The 27,649-nt window shown below is 41.7% G+C and overlaps 1 long non-coding RNA gene across 1 annotated transcript in view; it reads right to left on the bottom strand.

The window, feature by feature from the left end:
• Positions 1–25,325, bottom strand: part of LOC135571406 (uncharacterized) — a 135,817-nt gene extending 110,492 nt beyond the window's left edge. Inside the window, exon 1 of the long non-coding RNA XR_010463778.1 lies at positions 25,078–25,325. This is a non-coding gene — a long non-coding RNA (uncharacterized LOC135571406). The remainder of the gene's footprint in view (positions 1–25,077) is intronic.
• Positions 25,326–27,649: the final 2,324 nt, after the last annotated feature.

Below are 27,649 nucleotides of genomic sequence, written 5' to 3'. Positions count from 1 at the left end.
ATACTGTTATAATGTTGGCAAGCCCTCTAGGGCTCATATAGATGCCAGCACAAACATTTACCGTAAAAACAACCACAAAACAGTGCAAACGGGATTACAAATAGGCCTACTGTGTGTGTTCGTGGGTGATTCTCATGAAACCAGTTTTAAAGTGTCTGTAGCAAACTGAGTTACAAAACCATGATGCATATGCAAAAATCAACTATCATTCTGAGGACTAGGATGTCTCTTTTTTTTGGAAAGTGCCTTATTTTAAATAAATGTTAAATTTTCGCATGAATTCCGTACATTTTCAAGCGAAATTCTCATTTTTGAAATGCATCTGGATAAAATTATTAGGTCATTTTTTTGTATGAACTTTTTTTTAAACTAACTTATTTGAATAAAGGACAAAATATGTTGCTGCAGTTAATCCATAAATCATAACTGTCACGTTCTGACCTTTATTTCCTTTGTTTTGTCATTATTTAGTATGGTCAGGGCGTGAGTTGGGGTGGGCAGTCTATGATTTCTATGTTTCGGCCTAATATGGTTCTCAATCAGAGGCAGGTGTCATTAGTTGTCTCTGATTGAGAATCATACTTAGGTAGCCTGTTTGTTTGTGGGTGATTGTCTATGTTGATGGCTTGTTTCAGCGCAGTTCGCATTAGCTTCACGGTTGTTATTTTATTGTTTTTGTATAGTGTTTCAGTGTTTTCTTTATTAAAATTCATGATGAACACATACCACGCCGCATTTTGGTCCTCCGATCCTTCTTGCCTCTCCTCTTCAGATGAAGAGGACGACCGTGACAATAACAATTGTATACTAGTTGAGGTTTACATTAAACTATAATATTTATTACGTACAAACACTGTCTGTGGACACTTTATCAAGTTCCTGTGAAAACTGCAATCTGTTCTAAAATAGAGTTGTATTCACCCATGATGCATCATCTAGAGGAGTAGTCCTTAGATGACCACAAGTTCATTTCATTTATTCACCCATGATGCATCATCTAGAGGAGTAGTCCTTAGATGACCACAAGTTCATTTAATTTATTCACCCATGATGCATCATCTAGAGGAGTAGTCCTTAGATGACCACAAGTTCATTTATTCACCCATGATGCATCATCTAGAGGAGTAGTCCTTAGATGACCACAAGTTCATTTATTCACCCATGATGCATCATCTAGAGGAGTAGTCCTTAGATGACCACAAGTTCATTTCATTTATTCACCCATGATGCATCATCTAGAGGAGTAGTCCTTAGATGACCACAAGTTCATTTATTCACCCATGATGCATCATCTAGAGGAGTAGTCCTTAGATGACCACAAGTTCATTTATTCACCCATGATGCATCATCTAGAGGAGTAGTCCTTAGATGACCACAAGTTCATTTATTCACCCATGATGCATCATCTAGAGGAGTAGTCCTTAGATGACCACAAGTTAATTTCATTTATTCACCCATGATGCATCATCTAGAGGAGTAGTCCTTAGATGACCACAAGTTCATTTATTCACCCATGATGCATCATCTAGAGGAGTAGTCCTTAGATGACCACAAGTTCATTTATTCACCCATGATGCATCATCTAGAGGAGTCGTCCTTAGATGACCACAAGTTCATTTATTCACCCATGATGCATCATCTAGAGGAGTAGTCCTTAGATGACCACAAGTTCATTTATTCACCCATGATGCATCATCTAGAGGAGTCGTCCTTAGATGACCACAAGTTCATTTCATTTATTCACCCATGATGCATCATCTAGAGGAGTCGTCCTTAGATGACCACAAGTTATAATGTATTCACTTACACAGAGCCTTCAGAAAGTATTCATAGCCCTTGATTTCCCCCCCACATTTTGTTGCATTACAGCCTGAATTTAAATGGATTAAATTGAGATTGTGTCACTGGCCTACACACAATACCCCATAATGTCAAAGTACATTTTTTATTACAAATGATTTAAAAATAGAAAGCTTAAATGTCTTGTGTCAGTAAGTATTCAAACACTTTGTTATGGCAAGCCAAAATAAATCCAGGAGTAAAAAGTTGCTTAACAAGTCACATAATAAGTTGCATGGACTCACTTCGTGCACAATAATAGTGTTTAACATGATTTTTGAACAACTACCTCATCTCTGTACTCCACATATACATTATCTGTAAGGTCCCTCAGTCGAGCAGTGAATTTCAAACACAGATTCAACCAGACCAGGGAGGTTTTCCAATGCCTCGCATAGAAGGGCACCTATTGCTATATGGGTAAAACAAAAGCAGACATTCAATATCCTTTGACCATGCTGAAGTTATTAATGACACTTTGGATTGTGTATCAATACGCCCAGTTACTACAAAGATACAGGCATTCTTACTAACTCAGTTGCCGGGGAGAGGAAGGGAACTGCTCGGGGATTTCAACATGAGGCCAATGGTGACATTAAAACCATTACTAAGTATAATGGCTGTGATATGAAACAACTGAGGATGGATCAACAACATTGTAGTTACTTACGAATACTCAAATAAATGACAGAGTGAAAAGAAGGAACATGCATCCTGTTTGCAATAAAGCACTAAAGTGCTGTTTGCAATAAAGCCTAATTGTAGTTTTGACTTCAATTGAATTTAAAATCTATGGCGAGATTTGAAAATGGCTGTCTAACTTGACAGAGCTTGAAGCATTTAAAAATAATAATGTGCAAATATTGTAAAATCCAGGTGTGCAAATCTCATAGAGACTTACCCAGAAATAATGACCACTAATCTCTGCCAACGGTGGTTATAATATGTATTGACTCAGGGGTGTGAATATTTACGTAAATGTATTTGTGTGAAAAAGTCAGATTTCATTTAATAGTTGTATAATTTCATTTATGTTATGTTTCATTACGGGAGCAATTTTTTAATTTTTTATTTGTTAATAACTTTTTTGGACTGTTAAAACTGTTACGGTAATTAGAATTTTGTGAAAATGTTGGTAATCTGCTCAAAAAAACGTAATACAGTTTTTTACAATCACTTTGGCACTAATTTCGGAACCTTGATGTCATTTTTCAAAACTCTAGACACAAAACTCACAACAAACGATCAAAATGCACATTTTTCAAAACTCTAACACTTTTTCCAATTGCTTGGATACAATACACATAAAGCTAAGATAATTTGTTCATTGAACTAAAATCACCTGTTCAAAATGACACAACTTAACATCAAAGTATTACCATTTCAAAATGCAATTCACACATTACATCTGAGATGACTGTCTATTCATTTCATTACAATGATCTAACTATCAATTGATACAACTGCTCAAAATGATAAGTAACTGCTGCGTTACTCTTAATGCATAGATTTACGGAAACTGACGAACAATATTCCATGTTTAGATCATGAAAGTTTCAGGATAACGAGATCCATTGACACCAATTACTGTGGAACATGAACCAATTGGACTACATTATCTATGGATGTAATATTTCATCATCATTCTTTATCAGACACAGTTTCTATGGTCCCATGTACCACTTTTCCAGACAATATTTTCAGATATGATATTACTGTACTCTCACCGGCCATTTTATTAGGTACACACATCTAGTACTGGGTAGGACCCCCCTTTGCCTCCACAACAGCCTGAATTATTCACTGTGTTGTCTGTTAAGAGGTGCCCTTCTGCATACCACTGTTTTAAACAGCTGTTATTTGAGCGTTTGTGGCCTTTGTGTAAACTTGAATGAGTCATTCTCTTCTGACCTCTCTCATTAACAAGGTGGTTTTTCCCAAAGAACTGCCGCTCACTGAATGTGTTTCCTTTGACGCACCATTCTCTGTAAACTCTAGAGACTGTAGTGCGTAAAAATCCCAGAAAGGCAGCTGTTTCTGAGATGCTGGAATCACTATGTGTGGCATCAACAATCATACCACGGTTAAAGTTGCTTAGATTACGCATCTTGCCTGTTCTAATTTTTGTTCGAACAACATCTAAAGCTCTCTACTCTATATACTCTATATAGTAAGTTGCAGGCAGCCCCATCAGGCCTGTAGAGCTGATGGCATGACCTATGTCATTGTGTGGGATAATGTCAGGTTCCACCATGCTCAAATGGTGCAAGCATGGTTTCAGGCTCATCCACAATTCACCACCATGTGCTTACCCCCATACTCTCCTTTCCTTAACCCGATTGAGGAGTTTTTCTCCACATGGAAGTGGAAGGTATATGATAGGCGCCCTCACGAACAAGCCACCCTTCTCCAGGCCATGGATGACGCATGCAATGACATCACGGCAGACCAGTGTCAGGCCTGGATTCGCCCGAAGATTCTTCCCAAGATGTTTGGCTAATGAAAACATCCATTGTGATGTGGATGAGAACCTGTGGCCAAATCCACAACACAGGGTTGATGTAAATATAGAAGTACAGTAATCAATCTTTTGTTTTGCTTTTTACAGTAAGCCAGGTGAGGAACACTGCAGTTGACCTTTAACTTTTTCTTTTTTGTAGCTAATTATTTTAGCTTTGATTCAAAGAAACCTATGTTGTGATTTTATTGTATTTTATCAATAATTTTCATATTTTGTTCAATGATTCCACTGTGTCTGTAGTATTCTCTCTACTAGTCCTTTTACAGTGATGTATTTACGTGTAGAAGCATAATGAAACATGTATCACATATTTTGAATTACAATATTTAATGATTGTATGAACAACTACACAGTGAAACTATCGGTGTCTTGTGTGTGAGTGATCTAAATGACTGTACATATGGTATTTCATGATAAATGAGTTATTTGAACCAATGATTCTGCAAGTGCAAGGTTTCTTTAAAGATATGAATGCACAATGCAATGTTTTGAACATTGGACAGCCTGTGTTACAAGTGATAACCGTTTTGAGTTTTGTGTCTAGAGTTTTGCAAAATTATCACAAGGTTCTGAAATTAGTGCCAAAGTGATAAAACATTTTTTTATTATGATTATGAAATAGATGAGTACAGATCCTATTCTCAGTGATTCAAGAGAGCATTTTGTGGATTTTTTTTTTTTTTTTTGGACACTTCCATGAGAATGACCCTTCAAGTGTGCTATACAAATACTGGACTTGCAGTTTTTATCAAAGTATCCTTACGTAGCAATGAATGTACCAATATTTATCCTGCAATGTTGGAATGATCATTGTTACACAACTGTGTTTGGGGTGATTACCAATATATTTTGCATAATGGTGGAGGCCAGGATGTCTCACGTCTGTGGCAGATTTCATCCACAACAGATAGCATGAGTCAGAGTTCAGCCCTAGTAACTGATCCTGGCCAGACTGTGTGTGTGTGTGTGTGTGTGTGTGTGTGTGTGTGTGTGTGTGTGTGTGTGTGTGTGTGTGTGTGTGTGTGTGTGTGTGTGTGTGTGTGTGATGGACACTGCCCCAAAACCTCCCATTAAACAGCTGCGATTTATTGTTCTCTTAAAATATTTCACTCTATGACCTTTGACCTCAATAATCCCTATCCACTCCATCTCTGTTTTATCTCACTGTGACAGTGAATCAGAGTTCTCTCAATAAAACTTCATTAAAAGTTAGTTTGATAATAGTGACTATTTAAACTCAGATAATGGTGACTTTGCCACAGCTTTACACGGTGTCCTAACTCTGCCAACAATGGAAACCCACACTGCAGAAGTCTTCTTACCTGTCAATGATTGTTGTTGTTTTTTGGTGAACTTCTCTTTCAAGAATTGACATTCAATCAAAGTAAAGTGGCTGGAATAGGACCCTTGTGCAACAATTAGTATAGTCCAAAAGACTAGTTACTGCTTTAGTCCCATGAGCCCACAGTAATATAAAGACTTGACTCTGAAAAACCCCCACAATGTATGTGTTTTTTGCATGTGTCTCCAACCGGTAAGAGTGAGATGTCTGACTGATTTCAAGGAGCCTTTTGATGGACCCTTTGATGCCTCTGGAGGTTCCTGAAACTTCAAGCCGAATAGGAAAGCTGATGTAGACTGCAGCATGAGCCTCTCAGTCTCAATTACAGCACTCTGAAATCCCTGTCGCTGGAAGAGGACAACAAAAGCCTTCGTCTTTACACCACAGACAACATAAAAGCAATGGAGTGAGAGAACTGCACTGAGATCTGCCTGTGGCAACAGACCGTAGAATTCAATACCACATCAATTTAAATGTTTTGTTTCACAAAGCAGTGACATCGAACGGACCAAAGAGGCACAGTGGATAAGAGGGGAGGTGGTTATCCGTGAGGATTGGGGACTTACCCTGGTAACATACAGACTGGGGTAGGAAGCCATTGGTTTCACTCAGGTTCAGTGTCCTTTTAGCTTTACACCTGTTATAACAAGCTGCCTGTCACAGTCAATGTGAGCTTAAATGGAGTTGAAATAGAGATACCAAACGAGACAGGCATGCATTTAAACTCCTATCTATCACATTCATGTGTAGACACGTCTGAATGGAAATCTAGAACGAGAGCGAATGTCCTACAGTGGGGAGAACAAGAATGGATTAAAATCCTGCAGCGCACGCAAGGTCCCACTGCTCAAGCCAGCGCATGTCCAGGCCCGTCTGAAGTTTGCCAATGACCATCTGGATGATCCAGAGGAGGAATGGGAGAAGGTCATGTGGTCTGATGAGACAAAAATAGAGGTTTTTGGTCTAAACTCCACTCGCCGTGTTTGGAGGAAGAAGAAGGACGAGTACAACCCCAAGAACACCATCCCAACTGTGAAGCATGGAGGTGGAAACATCATTCTTTGGGGATGCTTTTCTGCATAGGGGACAGGACGACTGCACCGTATTGAGGGGAGGATGGATGGGGCCATGTATCGCGAGATCTTGGCCAACAACCTCCTTCCCTCAGTAAGAGCATTGAAGATGGGTCGTGGCTGGGTCTTCCAGCATGACAACGACCCGAAACACACAGCCAGGGCAACTAAGGAGTGGCTCTGTAAGAAGCATCTCAAGGTCCTGGAGTGGCCTAGCCAGTCTCCAGACCTGAACCCAATAGAAAATCTTTGGAGGGAGCTGAAAGTCCGTATTGTCCAGCGACACCCCCGAAACGTGAAGGATCTGGAGAAGGTCTGTATGGAGGAGTGGGCCAAAATCCCTGCTGCAGTGTGTGAAAACCTGGTCAAGAACTACAGGAAACGTATGATCTCTGTAATTGCAAACAAAGGTTTCTGTACCAAATATTAAGTTCTGCTTTTCTGATGTATCAAATACTTATGTCATGCAAAAAAATAATGCAAATTAATTACTTAAAAATCATACAATGTGATTTTCTGGATTTTTGTTTTAGATTCCGTCTCTCACAGTTGAAGTGTACCTATGATAAACATTACAGACCTCTACATGCTTTATAAGTAGGAGAACCTGCAAAATCAGCAGTGTATCAAATACTTGTTTTCCCCACTGTATATGCAGACAGTGGGAATGGAGATGTATAGAAAAAAGGAGGTGTAAATGAATCACCTCTCTATCACACAGTCATGAACTTAAACATCTGTCTGTAGATGTAGATGTGTGCAGTAGTCCATGTAGGTGTGTGTGTGTGTGTGTGTGTGTGTGTGTGTGTGTGTGTGTGTGTGTGTGTGTGTGTGTGTGTGTGTTTGCGGATGGGCGCCTGACAGTGAAACAGCTGGGGGTAGTGAAGGTTACCTAACGTTTCCAGTGCCACTGCCACCCAAGCTGCTCAGAGCATATACATGGAGCATCGTCATTTGAGTCAGTTTGCTACACCAGCAAAATTATTCTGCAGCAAAAGGAAATGTAATTTATTACGTGGATCATGTGGATCATGATATTAATGGACATTTGTTGAGAGATTGATGCATTTTTGTAAGGGAAAATCAAGTCTGAAATGTCAAAGTGGAGTCCTGCAGAGGTGTTTGGGCTTCCAGCCTGCCTAAGCAAGTATCCCACCACTTAGTCAGCTTGGAATTTCACTAACCAGCCATTCCTGAAGCCTTTTATCCTCTTCATCTTGTTAAGTGATGAGCGGTTGATTCTATTTTGATTTGTTGCTCATATGGACTAATGAAAAGAGATTATGCAAAATCCAGACATTGACCATGTGGAACTGCCAACTCTCTCTCAAACTCACATATCTAGGGCTCTATTTTAACAAACCTAAACACAATGATACATCTAAGAGCAGTGTTATAGGTTCAGGGGTGTGGCAGAATTAATTTACAGTTGAAGTCAGAAGTTTACATACACCTTAGCCAAATACATTTATACTCAGTTTTTCACAACTCCTGACATTTAATCCTAGAAAAATCTCCCTGTCTTAGGTCAGTTAGGATCACCACTTTATTTTAAGAATGTGAAATGTCAGAATAATAGTAGAAAGAATGATTTATTTCAGCATTTATTTATTTCATCACATTCCCAGTGGATCAGAAGTTTACATTCACTCAATTAGTATTTGATAGCATTGCCTTTAAATTGTTTAACTTGGGTCAAACATTTTGGCTAGCTTTAATCAAGCTTCCCACAATAAATTGGGTGAATTTTGGCTCATTCCTCCTGACAGAGCTGGTGTAACTGAGTCAGGTTTGTAGGCCTACTTGCTCGCACACACTTTTTCAGTTCTGCCCACAAATTTTCTATAGGATTGAGGTCAGCGCTTTGTGATGGCCACTCCAATACCTTGACTTTGTTGTCCTTGTCCATTTGGAATGACCCATTTGCGACCAAGCTTTATCTTCCTGACTGATGTCTTGAGAAGTTGCTTCAATATATCCACATCATTTTCCTACCTCATGATGCCATCTATTTTGTGAAGTGCACCTTTCCCTCCTGCAGCAAAGCACCCCCACAACATGATGCTGCCACCCCGTGCTTCACGTTTGGGAATGTGTTCTTTGGCTTGCAAGCATCCCCCTTTTTCCTCCAAACATAATGATGGTCATTATGGCCAAACAGTTCTATTTTTGTTTCATCGGACCAGAGGACATTTCTCCAAAAAGTACAATCTTTGTCCCCATGTGCAGTTGCAAACCGTCTTTTTTATGGCGGTTTTGGAGTAGTGGCTTCTTCCTTGCTGAGCGGCCTTTCAGGTTATATCGATATAGGACTCGTTTTACTGTGGATATAGATACTTTTGTACCTGTTTGCTCCAGCATCTTCACAAGGTTCTGGGATTGTTTTGCTCTTTTCGCACCAAAGTACGTTCATCTCTAGGAGACAGAACTCGTCTCATTCCTGAGCGGTATGATGGCTGCATGGTCCCATGGTGTTTTCACTTGTGTACTATTGTTTGCACTGATGAACATGGTACCTTCAGGCATTTGGAAATTGCTCCCAAGGATGAACCAGACTTGTGGAGGTCTACAATATTTTTTCGGAGGTCTTGCACAAAGTAGATGTCCTAACCAACTTGCCAAAACTTTAGTTTGTTAACAAGAAATTTGTGGAGTGGTTGAAAAATGAGTTTTAATGACTCCAACCTAAGTGCATGTAATCTTTCAACTTCAACTGTAGCTATTTTCACTATCACAATCGGCGCACTTGCTGGCATTGGCATGAAAGGGCTGGGTTTTGATGAAAAAACAAGTTGTGGCTGTGTCGAGGGTTGGCCTCTCACTGGCCAATCAAAATGTATGGTTGCAAGTTTTGTATTCATGGTATTTTATGTATGGCCTTCGAATGAACTCCAATTCCAATTTCAGACGTTATAGTTTGTTAAATGGCTTACAGAACTGAAATAACAAAATGTAGACCTATCCCAGCTTTTATAAATAGGTTAACTTGAACCCATCTTCATTCCACATTGTTCTAAGTAATTGCATGGCTTCAATAGCATTGACACTGATATAGGGGCCTGGCCTACATGCCAAACATTGTCAATAATTAATATGACATGTACTATTGTTGAGGCACCATAATAATACTAATCAAATTCTAAAGAAAACAAAACAACAACCTTTTTTAATTAGGCTTCATCACACTTACAGGCACCATCATTTCTCCCCTATTATAACAATGCAGACTGTGGAGGGTTTTACGGACATCCAAAACGAGACCAGCATGGCTAAAATAATGTGGGCCTGCCAACAAGCATAGATTATTAGGTGAATGTCAGCTCACTGTTTTACTGTTTTACTTTATACTTTATATTTCAATAAAGCTTTGGTGATTAAGCTTGATTTCCAAGCAGTCTCAGGAGCCAAACTCTTCATCAACAGTGCTGACTTTGCAATTACATTGGGCAGACAAACAAAGCCTTCAATGAGAGGAGTGGAGATTATGCTTGGATTTTAATCAAATAAAACAACAGATGAAAAAACATTTGTTGCGTGACCGCAAAAAAAACTGTGTTTGGTTGGTCTTCATTATCCCTTTCAGAGCTGCTTCAAATTAGTATTTTGGATCATGTTTTTAAGGACAGACCTCAAATATTTCCTCCCCGCCCATCTGAGCTCATGCTAACATATATAAGACAGGTAAATTGCCGAACCTGGGCGTTAGGACTGGAAAATGCCAGAGCACCAGTTTTCACATGACGAAATTGCAAACTAACGTGCGTTTGACACAAGCGCTGCCTTAACGTCAGCCAAAAATAGAGCCCTTAGTATCTCACCATCGGATATGCAGTATTTACACCAACTACGGAGGCACAGTTCTGAGTTCTCTCTATAGTTAGAACAACCAATTATCATACATTGAGGAAAGGCGTCAGATCGACATCTAAACCTGTCTATGTGGTTTAACTCTTAGCCACAAGCTGTGATGTCCCTGAGACCCATGTTACTGTGTTAGAACAGACCCGTGGTGTTCTGATGCCTTCTATGAGTTATCTTTAAAGCAGGGGGAATAGCAGGACAGAGCGGGTTGGTTAAACAGAGTTGACTTTGGAGTCCTTGTGTGTGTGTGTGTGTGTGTGTGTGTGTGTGTGTGTGTGTGTGTGTGTGTGTGTGTGTGTGTGGGGCATGTCAAGGGGAACAGATTGATGTTTGACTTCCTTCCCTCTCTGATTGTGGTATTTTGCTACTTTCTGAAAGCAATTAGCAGGATGTCTCTAAGGGAGCTCTTCTCTTCCTTCTGCTCAATAGCTTTGTAGTGTTTATATTCCCACCCTCTGGACCATGCCACCTGAATACTGAAACAAGATAGATGCTCATTAGCTCTTCAAAAGCATTGTGGAGGAGAGAGGCTGGGTGCAATGCATAAGTGTGGGTAAAATTACATTTTTTGGTGGGGGGGTGGAGGGTGTGTATGTCAGTATGTGTTTGTAAGTGTGTGTGCGCATGTGCATACTCAATTGTTTGTAAGTGTGTGTTTGTGTCTGTGTGTCTCTGTATCCGTCTGTCTGTGTGTGTGTGTGGGGGGGGGGGGGGTAGCCTTTGTCCGTTCTTCACCTGACTTCCTTTTTTGTTTGTTGTGATCGATTCTTTTATTTGTCCTCTCCTCTCAGCCCTGCTTTAAATCCCTGTCCAGTAGCACACACTAGCCTCTGGCTGTTTACACCACAGCTGGCTTAAAGAGTGTGGAGCCACAGATAAGTAGAACACACACTGCACACAGACACACACACGAACGTACACACACATACTCAGATGTGACAGAAGGGTAGGGAGGGAGAGAGAGAGAGTGGGGGGAAAGAGAGATGCTTGCTGTTTGGGGTTTTAGGCTGTGTTTCTGTATAGCACTTTGTGACATCTTCTGATGTAAAAAGGGCTTTATAAATACATTTGATTTATTGAATGATTGATTGATGGAGAGAGAAAGAGAGAGGGGGGAAGATAGGGAGAGGAAGAGAGAGGCATTGGGAGATAACCCTGACCCTCTTTCACCAAAGACCAACCACCATGCTATCAACAGGAAACTTGTGCGATCACAGTCCAATCACTGTATGTGTCACTGAACAAGCTCAACATGGCACCCAAGAGATGACCTATTCACTGACACTTGTTTATTACAGGAGACATAGCCAGAAGTAAACACGTCTACATTTATGAGTCACCCTACTCAGGGGAATCTTTGTGATACCTAATGGGGTCCATCAATCCAAGATGCAATAAACTCTCTTGATAGGAGTGATCAGTTACAGCCAGCCGGCTGAAGTTTCTCACATGCTGACTACAATAAAGGGTCATTTTCCTCTTCCTTCCTTCCTTTCCTCTCCTTCTGTTCACCGAGGGCATAAAACAATATAAAAGGCAGATTTTCACAGAACATGTTGATGCCCTCAGTGAACAGAAGGAGAGGAAGGAAGAGGGAAATGACCCTTCATTGTTATTCTCTATGACTTTTTACAACTTCTTGGGTAATTGAAGTCTAGAAGAACTATAAACCATGACACAGCATTAGGATAATGAGAGAGTTGTTGAGTCTGTGTTACTTGTATTAGTTTGAGATAATGAAATGAGAAGCCCGCATACAAAATATTGCTGCTCCTCAGTGCTTTCATTCCTGCATTGTAATGTAATTATGGTGCAGCAATAACAATCTTTTGAACCTAGTTTAAAAAAAGTTATCTGATCTGATTTTTGTTAATATTAGATTTTTCAAAACTTGATTTATTCTGATCTTCCTAATAGGGTTATCCAATCTCAACTTTAATCAGGATTTGATGTCCTTTTGGTGGTTTTGAAAACACAAAGGTAGTGATTGGGATAGCTTTGATGCTGAAAATCAGAATTTTCTTTGTCCCACTGGAAGGATGGATTCAGAGTGGATTTCGAAAGGTGAAAATCACTACAACCAAGACATGTCAAAGTAACTAACATGAGGAGGTTAAAAAACGTTCTTACTTCTGAAAACCAACGTTTCATTGTGTTAATTTGATCACAGTATACGGTGCATTCGGAAAGTATTCAGTCCCCTTGACTTTTTCCACATTTTGATACATTACAGCCTTATTCTAAAATGTATTTTTGTTTTAAATGTTCTCATCAATCTTTGCACAATACCCCATAATGCAAAATAATGCAAAAACTGCAAAAATGTTTTTTTAGAGATGTTTGCAAATTTCATAAAAATAGAAAACATGTTTGCCAAAAGGCACCTAAAGACTCTCAGACAATGATAAACAAGATTCTCTGGTCTAATGAAATGTAACTCTTTGGCCTGAATGCCAAGTGTCAAATCTGGAGGAATCCTGGCCCCATTCCTACGGTGAAGAATGGGGGTGGCAGCATCATGCTGTGGGGATGTTTTTCGGCGGCAGGGACTGGGAGACTAGTCAGGATCGAGGCAAAGATCAACGGAGCAAAGTACAGAGAGACCCTTGATAAAAACCTGCTCTAGAGAGCTTAGGATCTCAAGGTTCACCTTCCAACAGGATAGCCCAGACTGTGGACAAAGTCAAGGGGTCTGAATGCCCTGTAAGCTACATGGACTCACTCTTTGTGCAATAATAGTATTTAACATGATTTTTGAATGACTACCTCATCTCTGTACCCCACACATACAATTGTTTTATTTAATCATTATTTAACTAGGCAAGTGCGTTAAGAACAAATTCTTATTTACAATGACGGCCTACCGGCCAAACCCTAACCCGGACGATGCTGGACCAATTGTGTGCCGCCCTATGGGATTCCCAATCACGGCCGGTTGTGATACAGGCTGGAATCAAAGCAGGGTCTGTAGTGATGCCTCTAGCACTGAGGTGCAGTGCCTTAGTTATCTGTAAGGTCTCTCAGCTGAGCAGTGAATTTCAAACACAGAAGGGGACCTATTAGTAGATGGGGAAAAATACAAAAATGCAGACACTGAATATTCCTTTGAGAATTGTGAAGTTGGTAATTACTCTTGGATGGTGTATGAATACACCCAGTCATTACAAAGATACAGGTGTTCTTCCTAACTCAGTTGCCAGAAAGGAAGTAAACCATTCATGGATTTCACCATGAGGCCAATGGTGACTTTAAAATAGTTATAGTTTAATGGCTGTGATAGGAGAAAACTGAGGATGGATCAACTACATTGTAGCTACTCCACAATACTAACCTAATTAACAGAATTAAAAGAAGGAAACCTGTGCAGAACATGCACCCTGTTTATAACAAGGTACTAAAGTAATACTGCAGAAAAAGGTGGCAAAGCAATTCATTTTTTTGTCCTGAATACAAAGTGTTCTGTTTGGGTAAATTACAGCACATTACTGAACACCACTCTCTATACTTTCAAGCATAGTGGTGGCTGCATCATCTTATGGGCATGCATGTAATAGTTAAGGACTGCAGAGTTCTTCAGAATAAAAAAAAAGGGAATGGAGCTAAGCACAGGCAAAATCCTAGAGGAAAACTTGGTCCAGTCTGCTTTCAAAAATACACTGGGGAATGAATTTCCATTTCACAAGAACAATATGCCAAAACACAAGGCCAAATATATACTGGAGTTGCTTAACAAGAAGACAGTGAATGTGTCTGAGTTATAGTTTTGACTTAAATCTGCTTTAAATTCTATGGCAAGACCTGAAAATGGTTGTCTACCAATGATCAACAATGATTTTGACAGAGCTTGAAGAATTGTTTCTGGAATAATGGGCAAATGTTGCACAATCCATGTGTGGAAATCCCTTAGAGACTTACCCAGAAAGACTCACAGTCTCTCTCTCTCTCTCTCTCTCTCTCTCTCTCTCTCTCTCTCTCTCTCTCTCATACACACACACACACATAAAGTAAAATGTAAATGATCCAGCAGAGCAGCTTCTTCCAAACTGAGAAGAAAGTAAAAAACATGGCTTCTGGCTGGGCTTCTCCCTTCCCCTTGGGCTTCAGACAGGACAGACAAACAGAAAGCCATAAAGGACAGACTTAGGGATGAATAGAACATTTCCTGGTGTATCTTGGGCTTATCATTTATTGCTCTTTTCTCGCTTTCCTTTCTCACACTTTCTTTCCTCTCACTCCAATCTCTAACTTTTCTTCATTTCCCACCCAACACAGACACACACAATCACACAAAGCACGCACATAACACCACCTGCTGTGTGTGTGTGTCTATACACATCCAGCCAACAATAATGGTCCTCAGAGGAGTAGTGAGAGGCTGAATTTTAAAGCCTACTCAACCAAGGTTGATAGGACTAATTAGCGGTGCATATTCATGAGGCTGGTGTTATTCAGATATCTCCCGTCAACACAGCCATGACACATTCAGCCTTTTGTAATCAGCCTGTTTCCAGCCCTAAACGGTTACCTTTTCCAGAGAGACAGTTGGTGTTGATTGGATGTTTTTTGAGTGATATGCGTCTTTCAGCTGAGTAGTGTTAATGTAAAAGAGTCTGACTCTCTGCTTTGCGTGTGTGTGTGTGTGTGTGTGTGTGTGTGTTGTGGTGATGGTTCTGGTGGTAGTGGTAGTGGTGGTGGGGAGGGTCATTAGTCAGGATGAACATGTCCACTTTTTAATGTATTTTCTCTGTCTCTCTGTCTGCCTCTGTCTCTCTCTGTCTGCCTTTGTCTCTTTCTGTCTGCCTCTGTCTCTCTGTCTCTCTGTCTACATCTGTCTCTCTGTCTCCCTGTCACTCTGTCTGCATCTGCCTCTGTCACTCTGTCTGCGTCTGCCTCTGTCTCTCTGTCTGTCTCTGTTTCTCTGTATGCCTCTGTCTCTTTCTGTCTGCCTCTGTCTCTATGTCTGCCTCTGTCTCTCTGTCTGCATCTGTCTCTCTGTCTCCCTGTCACTCTGTCTGCATCTGCCTCTGTGTCTGTCTCTGTTTCTCTGTATGCCTCTGTCGCTCCGTCTCTCTGTCTGCCTCTGTCTCAATGTCTCCCTGTCTGCCTCTGTCTCTCTGTCTACCTCTGTCTCTCTGTCTGCCTCTCTGTCTTCCTCTGTCTCTCTGTCTGTCTCTGTTTCTCTGTATGCCTCTGTCGCTCCGTCTCTGTCTGCCTTTGTCTCAATGTCTCCCTGTCTGCCTCTGTCTCTCTGTCTACCTCTGTCTCTCTGTCTGCCTCTCTGTATTCCTCTGTCTCTCTGTCTGCCCCTGTCTCTGTCTGCCCCTGCCTCTCTGTCTGCCCCTGTCTCTCTGTCTGCCTCTCTCTGTCTGCCTCTGTCTCTCTGTCTGCCTCTCTCACTCTCTTTCTTTTTCTCTCTTTCTCTCGCATAATGGCACTTCACTTGGTGGCTGTAGTGGATATTCATGCTGTACATTACCTGGAGATAAGGGTCTGTCCTGGATCTGGCATCACCACTGTGAGTGTACTCTGGCTGGGATGTTTTGATGTGTGGGTGTGAAACACTTTCTCTACCATTGGGGATGGACATATGAGGTCAGATGTAGGGTGAGGAGTGTGTGTGTGTATGTGTCTATGTGTGTGCGCACACGCATGTGTGTGTGTGTGTGTGTGTGTGTGTGTGTGTGTGTGTGTGTGTGTGTGTGTGTGTGTGTGTGTGTGTGTGTGTGTGTGTGTGTGTGTGTGTGTGTGTGTGTGTGGAGGATCTCAGGTAGTGGGAAGGGTGAGGGAAAGCAGTACATTCATGCCCAGGCATGTATGTAGGTTGTGGATGGATTTCACTGCAAGTGGGTCAGTATGTGAATGTGTGACTGAGAGTGGGTAGCTAAGGTCTATTGGGAAAAGAGAGAAAACATGTCAGACAAAACACCTGCCTTGAAACCTCTCAAACCTCTGTTATTCCTCAGCCTGATTCCTGTCCACTGTTGAGAAAGAGAATACGGGGATAGATGGAGAACAGAAAACATGATATGACAGAAATTATTTAACCAGTCTGCTGTCAGATATGCCGCATTTCAATGTCCATCACTAAGCAATCACACACACACGCACGCACGCACGCACGCACGCACGCACGCACGCACACACACACACACACACACACACACACACACACACACACACACACACACACACACACACACACACACACACACACACACACACACACACACACAGAGAACATATCTCTCTCCTCCCAATTATTCCAAGCAGACTGAACAGAGCATGCTCCAGTGTGTGCTGGGTTTACTCTTGGGCTTAACACTGTCTCTCCCCTTCCGTCTCCATGGCACCAGACTTTTCTGGTCTCCACAAACAGAGGAGGACTTCCTGTGATAATGAGAGTGGAAGGGTCCTGACACCTGTCTGACAAGATGCCTGACTCAATATGGCTGCTTACCCCAGGGCAACACTTCTCTTCAGCAGGAGAGGGGGAAGTGTGTTTTCAGCACACCGCCTGGGATATTGACCGAAGTTATACCGCTGCATAATGCAGGAGATACGCAAGCCATGCTATGCAAACGCCTGCCTCACATTCAAATAGCTGGGGGCTTTCTACTGCATTACTCTACCCCAGACGTAGGGAGAATAGCTGCTCTCTCCCACTTTCTATTCTTCCCAGTTCCAGTTTCCAACGACGTTCTACTCCCGGCTTTATAGAGCACCAAAACCACAACTCTCCCACGAAAGTTCAGCCCATTGCTTCATCCTCCATACATACTTGAATGAAAGCTAACCTATGGACAGACCAATGACATTGTGTTCAGTGAGATCTGCCTCATTGTCACCTCTCGTGGTTCATCTACTCCTGTGTCATGTGTTTAACATTTAGTATTGTGACAGTGGTTGTCAAGCCAAAGTTATTCTGTATTGATTATCTACATTGGCTGCCTATTCATCTGTCTATTAAGTGCCTCTATATAATAGGCAGAAGTTATTCATTTGAGGCAATCACAACTAGGTTGTTATAATAACATTTTCCCTCCTTCCCACTGTTCAGCAGCCTAACAAACAGTTGAATCCTTTGTATGCCATGAGCAACCCTAATTACTCAATTCTCACCCTCTTTTTATTTAACTAGGCAAGTCAGTTAAGAACAATGTCTTATTTACAATGATGGCCTAGGAACTGTGGGTTAACTGCCTTGTTCAGGGGCAGAAAAACAGATTTTTACCTTGTCAGCTCAGGAATTTGATCTTGCAACCTTTCAGTTACTGGCCCAACGCTCTAACCACTAGGCTACCTGCCATCGAACTCTCTCCCACCTCTCCCTCCCTTTTTCACTCTCTCTGTAATGAGAAGTGTCCAGTGCGTAGGCGCCGGCTCTGTTAATTGAGCTAATTGGACGTGCCTCCTCAGCAATGAAGGGAAGAAAGGAAATAATTAGTGTGTAAATGGCTCCAGTGTTACTGACAGGGAACTCAACACTCTTTCCCTTGTTACAAGGAGCTCTCGTTGCAGGGCCACACTCTTTTCATTAACAGCTCCCTTCTTTATTACTTGAGGTCAAAAACTCAGAAATGATCTAACCATCTTGACATTATTTACAATTCAGAGGGAAAATAATGTCACTGCTGTTGCAGTTCTTTGTGGCAGACTACCGATTATCACTGCTGGTATCAACAATATACCACACAGGCTATGTCTGCATGACCTTTTTAAAAATATATATATATTCTCCCTTTCTCTCTCTCTTCACATTTCAGATTTTGTCTCACATTAAAGCAAACACATTCAATCTTCTCTGCTCTCGCTCCAGATGCAGTAACTATTAGAAACGCTAACAGAAAATAGCCCGCTGGGCACAGACAGTCAATTCGACGTTGAAATGACGTGGAAACAACGTTGATTCAACCAGTTCATGCCCAGTGGGAGAGGACAAGAGGAACAGAAAGACAAAGAGAGAAAAGGTTGAAACCAGTGGACAGTACACAAGCTTTAGCTCCATTCAACACAATACAACAGTCACTCACTTACCAAACAAAAACATTGCAACACAAACACAAATGCTTGTGTCCCTCATCTTGCCCATTGTTTTTTGTTTTTTTACGTGTTATTTCTTACATTAGTACCCCAGGTCATCTTAGGTTTCATTACATACAGTCGAGAAGAACTACTGAATATAAGATCAGCATCAACTCACCATCAGTACGACCAAGAATATGTTTTCCGCGACTCGGATCCTGTGTTCTGCCTTACAAACAGGTTAACGGAATTGATTCCATGCAGCGACCCCAAAAAACGACTTCGTAAAAGAGGGAAACGTAGCGGTCTTCTGGTCAGACTCCGGACACGGGCACACCGTGCACCACTCCCTAGCATTCTTCTTGCCAATGTCCAGTCTCTTGACAACAAGGTTGATGAAATCCGAGCAAGGGTAGCATTCCAGAGGGACATCAGAGACTGTAACGTTCTCTGCTTCACGGAAACATGGCTCACTGGAGAGACGCTATCCGGGGCGGTGCAGCCAACGGGTTTCTCCACACATCGCGCCGACAGAAACAAACATCTTTCTGGTAAGAAGAGTGGCGGGGGCGTATGCCTCATGACTAACGAGACATGGTGTGATGAAAGAAACATACAGGAACTCAAATCCTTCTGTTCACCTGATTTAGAATTCCTCACAATCAAATGTAGATCGCATTATCTACCAAGAGAATTATCTTCGATTATAATCACAGCCGTATATATCCCCCCCCAAGCAGACACATCGATGGCTCTGAACGAACTTTATTTAACTCTTTGCAAACTGGAAACCATTTATCCGGAGGCTGCATTCATTGTAGCTGGGGATTTTAACAAAGCTAGTCTGAAAACAAGACTCCCTAAATTTTATCAGCAATTCGATTGCGCAACCAGGGGTGGTAAAACCTTGGATCATTGTTACTCTAACTTCCGCGACGCATATAAGGCCCTGCCCCACCCCCTTTCGGAAAAGCTGACCACGACTCCATTTTGTTGATCCCTGCCTACAGACAGAAACTTAAACAAGAGGCTCCCACGCTGAGGTCTGTCCAACGCTGGTCCGACCAAGCTGACTCCACACTCCAAGACTGCTTCCATCACGTGGACTGGGACATGTTTCGTATTGCGTCAGATAACAATATTGACGAATACGCTGATTCGGTGTGCGAGTTCATTAGAACGTGCTGAAGATGTCGTTCCCATAGCAACAATAAAAACATTCCCTAACCAGAAACCGTGGATTGGTGGCAGCATTCGCGTGAAACTGAAAGCGCGAACCATTGCTTTTAATCAGGGCAAGGTGTCTGGTAACATGACCGAATACAAACAGTGCAGCTATTCCCTCCGAAAGGCTATCAAACAAGCTAAGCGTCAGTACAGAGACAAAGTAGAATCTCAATTCAACGGCTCAGACACAAGAGGCATGTGGCAGGGTCTACAGTCAATCAGGGACTACAAGAAGAAACCCAGCCCAGTCACGGACCGGATGTCTTGCTCCCAGGCAGACTAAATAACTTTTTTGCCCGCTTTGAGGACAATACAGTGCCACTGACACGGCCTGCAACGAAAACATGCGGTCTCTCCTTCACTGCAGCCGAGGTGAGTAAGACATTTAAACGTGTTAACCCTCGCAAGGCTGCAGGCCCAGACGGCATCCCCAGCCGCGCCCTCAGAGCATGCGCAGACCAGCTGGCCGGTGTGTTTACGGACATATTCAATCAATCCCTATACCAGTCTGCTGTTCCCACATGCTTCAAGAGGGCCACCATTGTTCCTGTTCCCAAGAAAGCTAAGGTAACTGAGCTAAACGACTACCACCCCGTAGCACTCACTTCCGTCATCATGAAGTGCTTTGAGAGACTAGTCAAGGACCATATCACCTCCACCCTACCTGACACCCTAGACCCACTCCAATTTGCTTACCACCCAAATAGGTCCACAGACGATGCAATCTCAACCACACTGCACACTGCCCTAACCCATCTGGACAAGAGGAATACCTATGTGAGAATGCTGTTCATCGACTACAGCTCGGCATTCAACACCATAGTACCCTCCAAGCTCGTCATCAAGCTCGAGACCCTGGGTCTCGACCCCGCCCTGTGCAACTGGGTACTGGACTTCCTGACGGGCCGCCCCAGGTGGTGAGGGTAGGCAACAACATCTCCTCCCCGCTGATCCTCAACACGGGGCCCCACAAGGGTGCGTTCTGAGCCCTCTCCTGTACTCCCTGTTCACCCACGACTGCGTGGCCACGCACGCCTCCAACTCAATCATCAAGTTTGCGGACGACACAACAGTGGTAGGCTTGATTACCAACAACGACGAGACGGCCTACAGGGAGGAGGTGAGGGCCCTCGGAGTGTGGTGTCAGGAAAATAACCTCACACTCAACGTCAACAAAACTAAGGAGATGATTGTGGACTTCAGGAAACAGCAGAGGGAACACCCCCTATCCACATCGATGGAACAGTAGTGGAGAGGGTAGCAAGTTTTAAGTTCCTCGGCATACACATCACAGACAAACTGAATTGGTCCACTCACACAGACAGCGTCGTGAAGAAGGCGCAGCAGCGCCTCTTCAACCTCAGGAGGCTGAAGAAATTCGGCTTGTCACCAAAAGCACTCACAAACTTCTACAGATGCACAATCGAGAGCATCCTGGCGGGCTGTATCACCGCCTGGTACGGCAACTGCTCCGCCCTCAACCGTAAGGCTCTCCAGAGGGTAGTGAGGTCTGCACAACGCATCACCGGGGGCAAACTACCTGCCCTCCAGGACACCTACACCACCCGATGTTACAGGAAGGCCATAAAGATCATCAAGGACATCAACCACCCGAGCCACTGCCTGTTTACCCCGCTATCATCCAGAAGGCGAGGTCAGTACAGGTGCATCAAAGCTGGGACCGAGAGACTGAAAAACAGCTTCTATCTCAAGGCCATCAGACTGTTAAACAGCCACCACTAACATTGAGTGGCTGCTGCCAACACACTGACATTGACACTGACCCAACTCCAGACACTTTAATAATGGGAATTGACGGGAAATGATGTAAATATATCACTAGCCACTTTAAACAATGCTACCTTATATAATGTTACTTACCCTACATTATTCATCTCATATGCATACGTATATACTGTACTCTATATCATCGACTGCATCCTTATGTAATACATGTATCACTAGCCACTTTAACTATGCCACTTTGTTTACTTTGTCTACATACTCATCTCATATGTATATACTGTACTCGATACCATCTACTGTATGCTGCCCTGTACCATCACTCATTCATATATCCTTATGTACATATTCTTTATCCCATTACACTGTGTATAAGACAGTAGTTTTGGAATTGTTAGTTAGATTACTTGTTGGTTATTACTGCATTGTCGGAACTAGAAGCACAAGCATTTCGCTACACTCGCATTAACATCTGCTAACCATGTGTATGTGACAAATACAATTTGATTTGATTTGATTTGTTTCCCAAACTCAGTCCTGGTGCCTAGCTATGTAGTGCTAGGGCAAAAACCAAAACGTGCACCCAGGGGGGATGCCATGACCGAGTTTGGAGACCCTGTCGTAGATCAACAAATTGGAGGTTCTGAAGAAGAACAATGACACCCCAGAGAGACAAAAAAAACGGCTCCCCTCAGGTAAAAGGACATCTGTCTGAAACGGACAGGCAGAGGAAGAAAACAAACCTATCTCAACACAGCTCAGCTCAACCTCTGTGCATGTGTGTCACAGAGCCATGACACTAAGACCCCCTCCTTCAGGTTGGTGTTTGATATATGAACACAGAGAGCCACACTCCTTCGTACTATTTATTATGAATGAGAAAAGCGTATTTCTCAAGGGAAATTTCTGTCCATGCTATAGAAGAACACAGACCTATTGTATGCTTAGTGTGTCTGCACTCCGCTATAAAGGGGGGACAAGGACAAATAGATTAAAAACTATACCCGTCCTCTTTATCTTCCTCCTGCCTGCTATCACACTCTGCAGAGCACTGCCCCCTCTTGGTGGAGAAATGGTAGTGCTAGAGGTTTGAGCGTTAGTCTGTGCTTCGTTAATAAATACATTCAACTAAAATATAAATGCAACATACAAAGTATTGGTCCCATGTTTTACAAGCTGAAATAAAATATCCCCAACATTTTCCATACGCACAAAAAAAGCTTATTTCTCTCAGATTTTGTGGACAAATTTGTTTACATCCCTGTTAGTAAGCATTTCTCCTTTGCCAAGATAATCCATCCACCTGACAGGTGTGGAATATCCAGAAGCTGACTAAACAGCATGATCATTATGATCATTCTGTAGATCCCAGAATGTAGAGAGTGAAAAAGCATACAGTAGTTATACATCAGTATGTTTATGATAGAGAGCAATAGAGCACAATGGCCCATCAACAGCACTTCCCTCCTGATAGGGACTCATGCCATTACTATTCACAGTTAATATATAGGTAAGTGCACATCAGCAATATGGATGCACCCTTGTCAGTAGTACTGTAACACTTTCACTATCAACATATTTCTCAATCTCTTACCTCCTATCTGCCCACACAGTTCAACACAGTCAGACAGTCATAGAGGCAGAGTGAGGCTTGAATAACAGGTGCAGTATTCAGGGCTGACAATCAGCAGGTGGGCAGAGGATTGGAGGACTGATACCTCCCTCCTCCAAAACAACACTAATAGAAATGACATCTTAAACTCTGTGGAGAGCAGTTAGGTAGGTAGGTTGGTTGGTAAATCATTGGGGTAAGCTACTGTAAAATAAAAACTGCTTGTATATGTATATTTGCAAATGTGTATATTAGTCAGAGTTCGCTCACCCAGAAACACAAGTGGTTTGGCTTACCCAGATTACATACAGTACATCTAGTAGTTCACCTAAACAGCAAATTCTCCCGTTTTAAATCAACACTGACAGTGTTAAATTTAGGACTGAGCCAGTGTCTATATGGGTACACACTTTTGAGTGTTAAATTAACACAGTTCTTAGTGCTGACACTGTTACACCTCATATAGTATTTTTAAAGTTCATGAACAGTCAAAATCATGTTTTTCATGAAATTGGATGATATTTGGATGAAACCAATTGCTTTGTGTCTCACCAAATTAGCTTGAGGAGATTTTACTGCAACACTGTTCACTTTATCCAAGTTTCTTGATATTTATTCACTCAAAAGGCTATTTTACATGGGAATCAGAATGACTGTTCGGGACCTTTAACATTAGGAAGTGTATGTCGTTTTTACCAATGGCGTTATGCAATAACACGTCATTAGTTATGTTGCTTTTGATAGCGGAACGCCGAGGCAGGCGTTGAAATTGCTAAGCAGCTAACTTCCAAACAGTGTGCCGATGCGTGTATCACTTTAGCAGAAGTACAGTATCTCATCAGTGACGTCTGAAGCTTTGTTTGATCACATGTTTTTTCAAACCGTGTTTTGCAAAATGCGAGATCCCAGTGATTTCGCTGTGGTTCTAGTGCCTTCTTCGATTCCAAGCTGCTTTCAAACACCAACCTCTACTGGACACTGTATTTGCAGATATAGTTTTACCTGACTAGTAGCATAGCAGGTAGATTAGGGAACAATGGAACATTCAGGGACCTGAGGTTGAATAGCGTTAAAGGCACACTATTTTTAACATTATTTTATGTGAAACCACACTTTCTACACTGTTGTTCAAATCATTGTTTTATTTAGTACAGTGTAAGTGTAATCTTCTGTCTTAAGCATCCAGGGCGGCAGGGTAGCCTAGTGGTTAGAGCGTTGGACTAGTAACCGGAAGGTTGCAAGTTCAAACCCCCGAGCTGACAAAGTACAAATCTGTCGTTCTGCCCCTGAACAGGCAGTTAACCCACTGTTCCTAGGCTGTCATTGAAAATAAGAATTTGTTCTTAACTGAGTCGCCTGGTTAAATAAAGGTAAAATAATGCCATAGTTTGACTTTTTGAAAAATAGTAGACTTGAAGGCAATAAAGAGAAGCAATCAGTTGATATTCCAACTGATTATAGGCTACTAAAGCCAACCATTTACCACTACATAACAGAGTTTTGATTTTTATTAACCTGTTGCCTCTACTTGGGACGCTTGCGTCCCAACTAGAGCTCTGGAAATGCAAATGCGCTACGCTAAATGCTAATAGTATTAGTTAAAACTCAAAAGTTCATTAAAATACACATGCAGGGTATCAAATTAAAGCTACACTCGTTGTGAATCCAGGCAACAAGTCCGATTTTTAAAATGCTTTTCGGCGACAGCATGAGAAGCTATTATCTGATAGCATGCACCAATACACTACAACAGAAAAGCACAGCAGGGGACGTAAACAAAATAATTAGCATTTCGGCGTTACACAAACCGCACAATAAAATAGAAAACAGTCATTACCTTTCACCATCTTCTTTGTTGGCACTCCTAGATGTCCCATAAACACTATTGGGTCTTTATTTCGATTAAATCGGGCCATATAAAGCCAAGATATCGTTATATGTAGACTGTGTGATAAACGAAAAAAACAGCGATTTCACAACGTAACGTCATTTTTTTATATTCAAAAAGTAGACGATAAACTTTCACAAAACACTTCGAAATACGTTTGTAATGCTACTTTAGGTATTAGTAAACGTTAATAAGCGATAAAAATCATCCGTAGGCGATGTAAATATCATTAGCTGTCGTCTTGGAAAAAATTTCAGGAGAGAGCTCTTCCGGAATGATCTGGGCGGAGACCGGAGGTAAGCGGTGCCCCTCTTTCGGTTCAACCAAGAATCAAAGATGATTAAATTCACAACTCGACAACATGGGGATGCTGTGGGAGTTGAATGCTCGGTCTTATCTAATTCGGCTCACTGTTAACAATTGCTGGAAGTGGCGCAAGGATATTTATTTCCATTTTCTGTGATCAGGTTTTCCTGCGCTTTCCGATGTAACGCACGTTATGTAATAGCCACAGTCGTGATTTAACCAGTTTTAAAAACGTCCGAGGGTTTCCTATCCACACGTTCTAACCATATGAACGTACTATATTCCTGGCATGAGTAGCAGGGCGCTGAAATGTTGCGCGATTTTTAACAAAATGTTCAAAAAAGTAGAGGGTCGACTGAAGAGGTTAAAACCATCTATCTGATAATCACACGTTTATTGCTGACCAGCAGATGTCACTAATGTGCATTGTGAACACATAATGAAGCTTCGAGAAATTAACAAATTTCTGGCACAATTTGGTTAAAGCGCCAAAGCCTTCAGAAATTCTCAGTTTCCCATCACTACACCTCACATAGTAGCTTTAACCATTACACTAAGAGATCTGTATCACTTTACAAGGTCATTCATTGTTCAGTTTTAGATATTACAAGACTATTCAAAAAACTTTATTACTACATGCTCTTATATAATCATTTTGATCAACTTCATAACTGTTATGCTCGGGCTTTAATAAACATAACCATAGACCACTTCAACTGGTACAACTTCCAATCATGGGTGGCCAAAGATAACGAATTCAAAGCCACACCCCCACTAACCCATGCATCCAATATAATTTCCCAGTTTGCCTTGCTTTTTCAAGTAAATTGTAAAGTTACCACCCATGACTATGTTTGTTAATGACATAGACATGGTTGTTGAATGTGCTCATTTTCAGTCCTGTGCACTTCAAGTGAGTTCCAACTCTAGGTAAATGTTGTCATTAAAATTGTTTATGACTATATAATACATGTATTTTAAGGCCTTACTTTGATGGCCACGTTCTACCCCAACATGGTGGTGTTAGGAACCACCTGATTTTCAGGCCACATCAGACTAGCAAGTCGCATTGTGCTGACTTTCAAAATTAAGTGTAAGTTCTTTTTGAATCCAGTTATTAGTACCTGCCCTCACAATAATCGTCAGGATCTCTGATGAAGGCGACTACTTAAACCATTTATAATGGAACAACGATTCTAGTAACGGTGCAATAAATCTAACTAACAGGCTGGAATAGTGTAGAAAGATGTATGCTATTTATCTTTGTGTAGCATAAGATAATCAATCAATCAAAGTAAATGAAAACACACAGATATTAAAAACAATCCCCAAAATGTTTTGCTGCAATAGCACATGCTGGGAAATATGACAATGATTGTTTTGGTTTTGATGGGAATGTTTTACTCTCCACAGAGTTAAACTGACACAATCACACTCTCACTCTCAACACTTGTCATTAACACCAACACTGGGGTTATTTTACACAAGTATGAATTAGTATGAATTTAACACTTACAGAGTTAATATAACACCAGAATCAATACTAGAAATGTTACAATTAAAAATCAACACTAGGTAACACTGGGCAATTTGCTGTGTAGTTACAAAACAGTGAAAGAAAATAGAAATTCACCCCTTTTCTAAAGTTTCATATGAGTAACAATTATTGACTCAGTTCATGACACACACATACACACAGAGGATAAGTTCTAGTTAATAAACAGCTGAATAAATGTATGTCCAGTACTGTACAGTACATCTGGAGTCATGAAATATGAATAGTCTAAGCGTGTGTGGGCTCTGACCCATATGGCCCCACCAGGTCCTGCTCAGCATTTTCAGAATGGATGATTGGCTCCTATTGCATATCTCAGCTCACTATAGAATACCTGAGCTCAAAAATGTCCAACAGTTAGCCTACACACCAGCGGCCTACATACCGGAAGGAAGCCAGTCAACAGGTGGAAACATCACCATTTGAGGGAATGTCTTACAGTAAAAGCTCTCGGATTTGGAATTTGGCTAAACCAGTTAATCAGTCTCCTGGGTGGTAGAAGACGTATTGTCCAACCCCAGCAGGTTACAAGCCAGGCCATAGTATGGTCCAGTATGATTATCAGGATCAGTATGTTATGACCCAGCATGTGTCTGCTTTCTGTAATGGTGGAGCTGGAGTCCAGTCAGACTTAACTAAGAAGGGCTGAAGGGAGTGGAA

This window comes from Oncorhynchus nerka, linkage group LG1, assembly GCF_034236695.1.
Source record: "Oncorhynchus nerka isolate Pitt River linkage group LG1, Oner_Uvic_2.0, whole genome shotgun sequence".
NCBI lineage: Eukaryota > Metazoa > Chordata > Actinopteri > Salmoniformes > Salmonidae > Oncorhynchus > Oncorhynchus nerka.
This window is presented reverse-complemented; position numbering and strand designations above follow the sequence as displayed.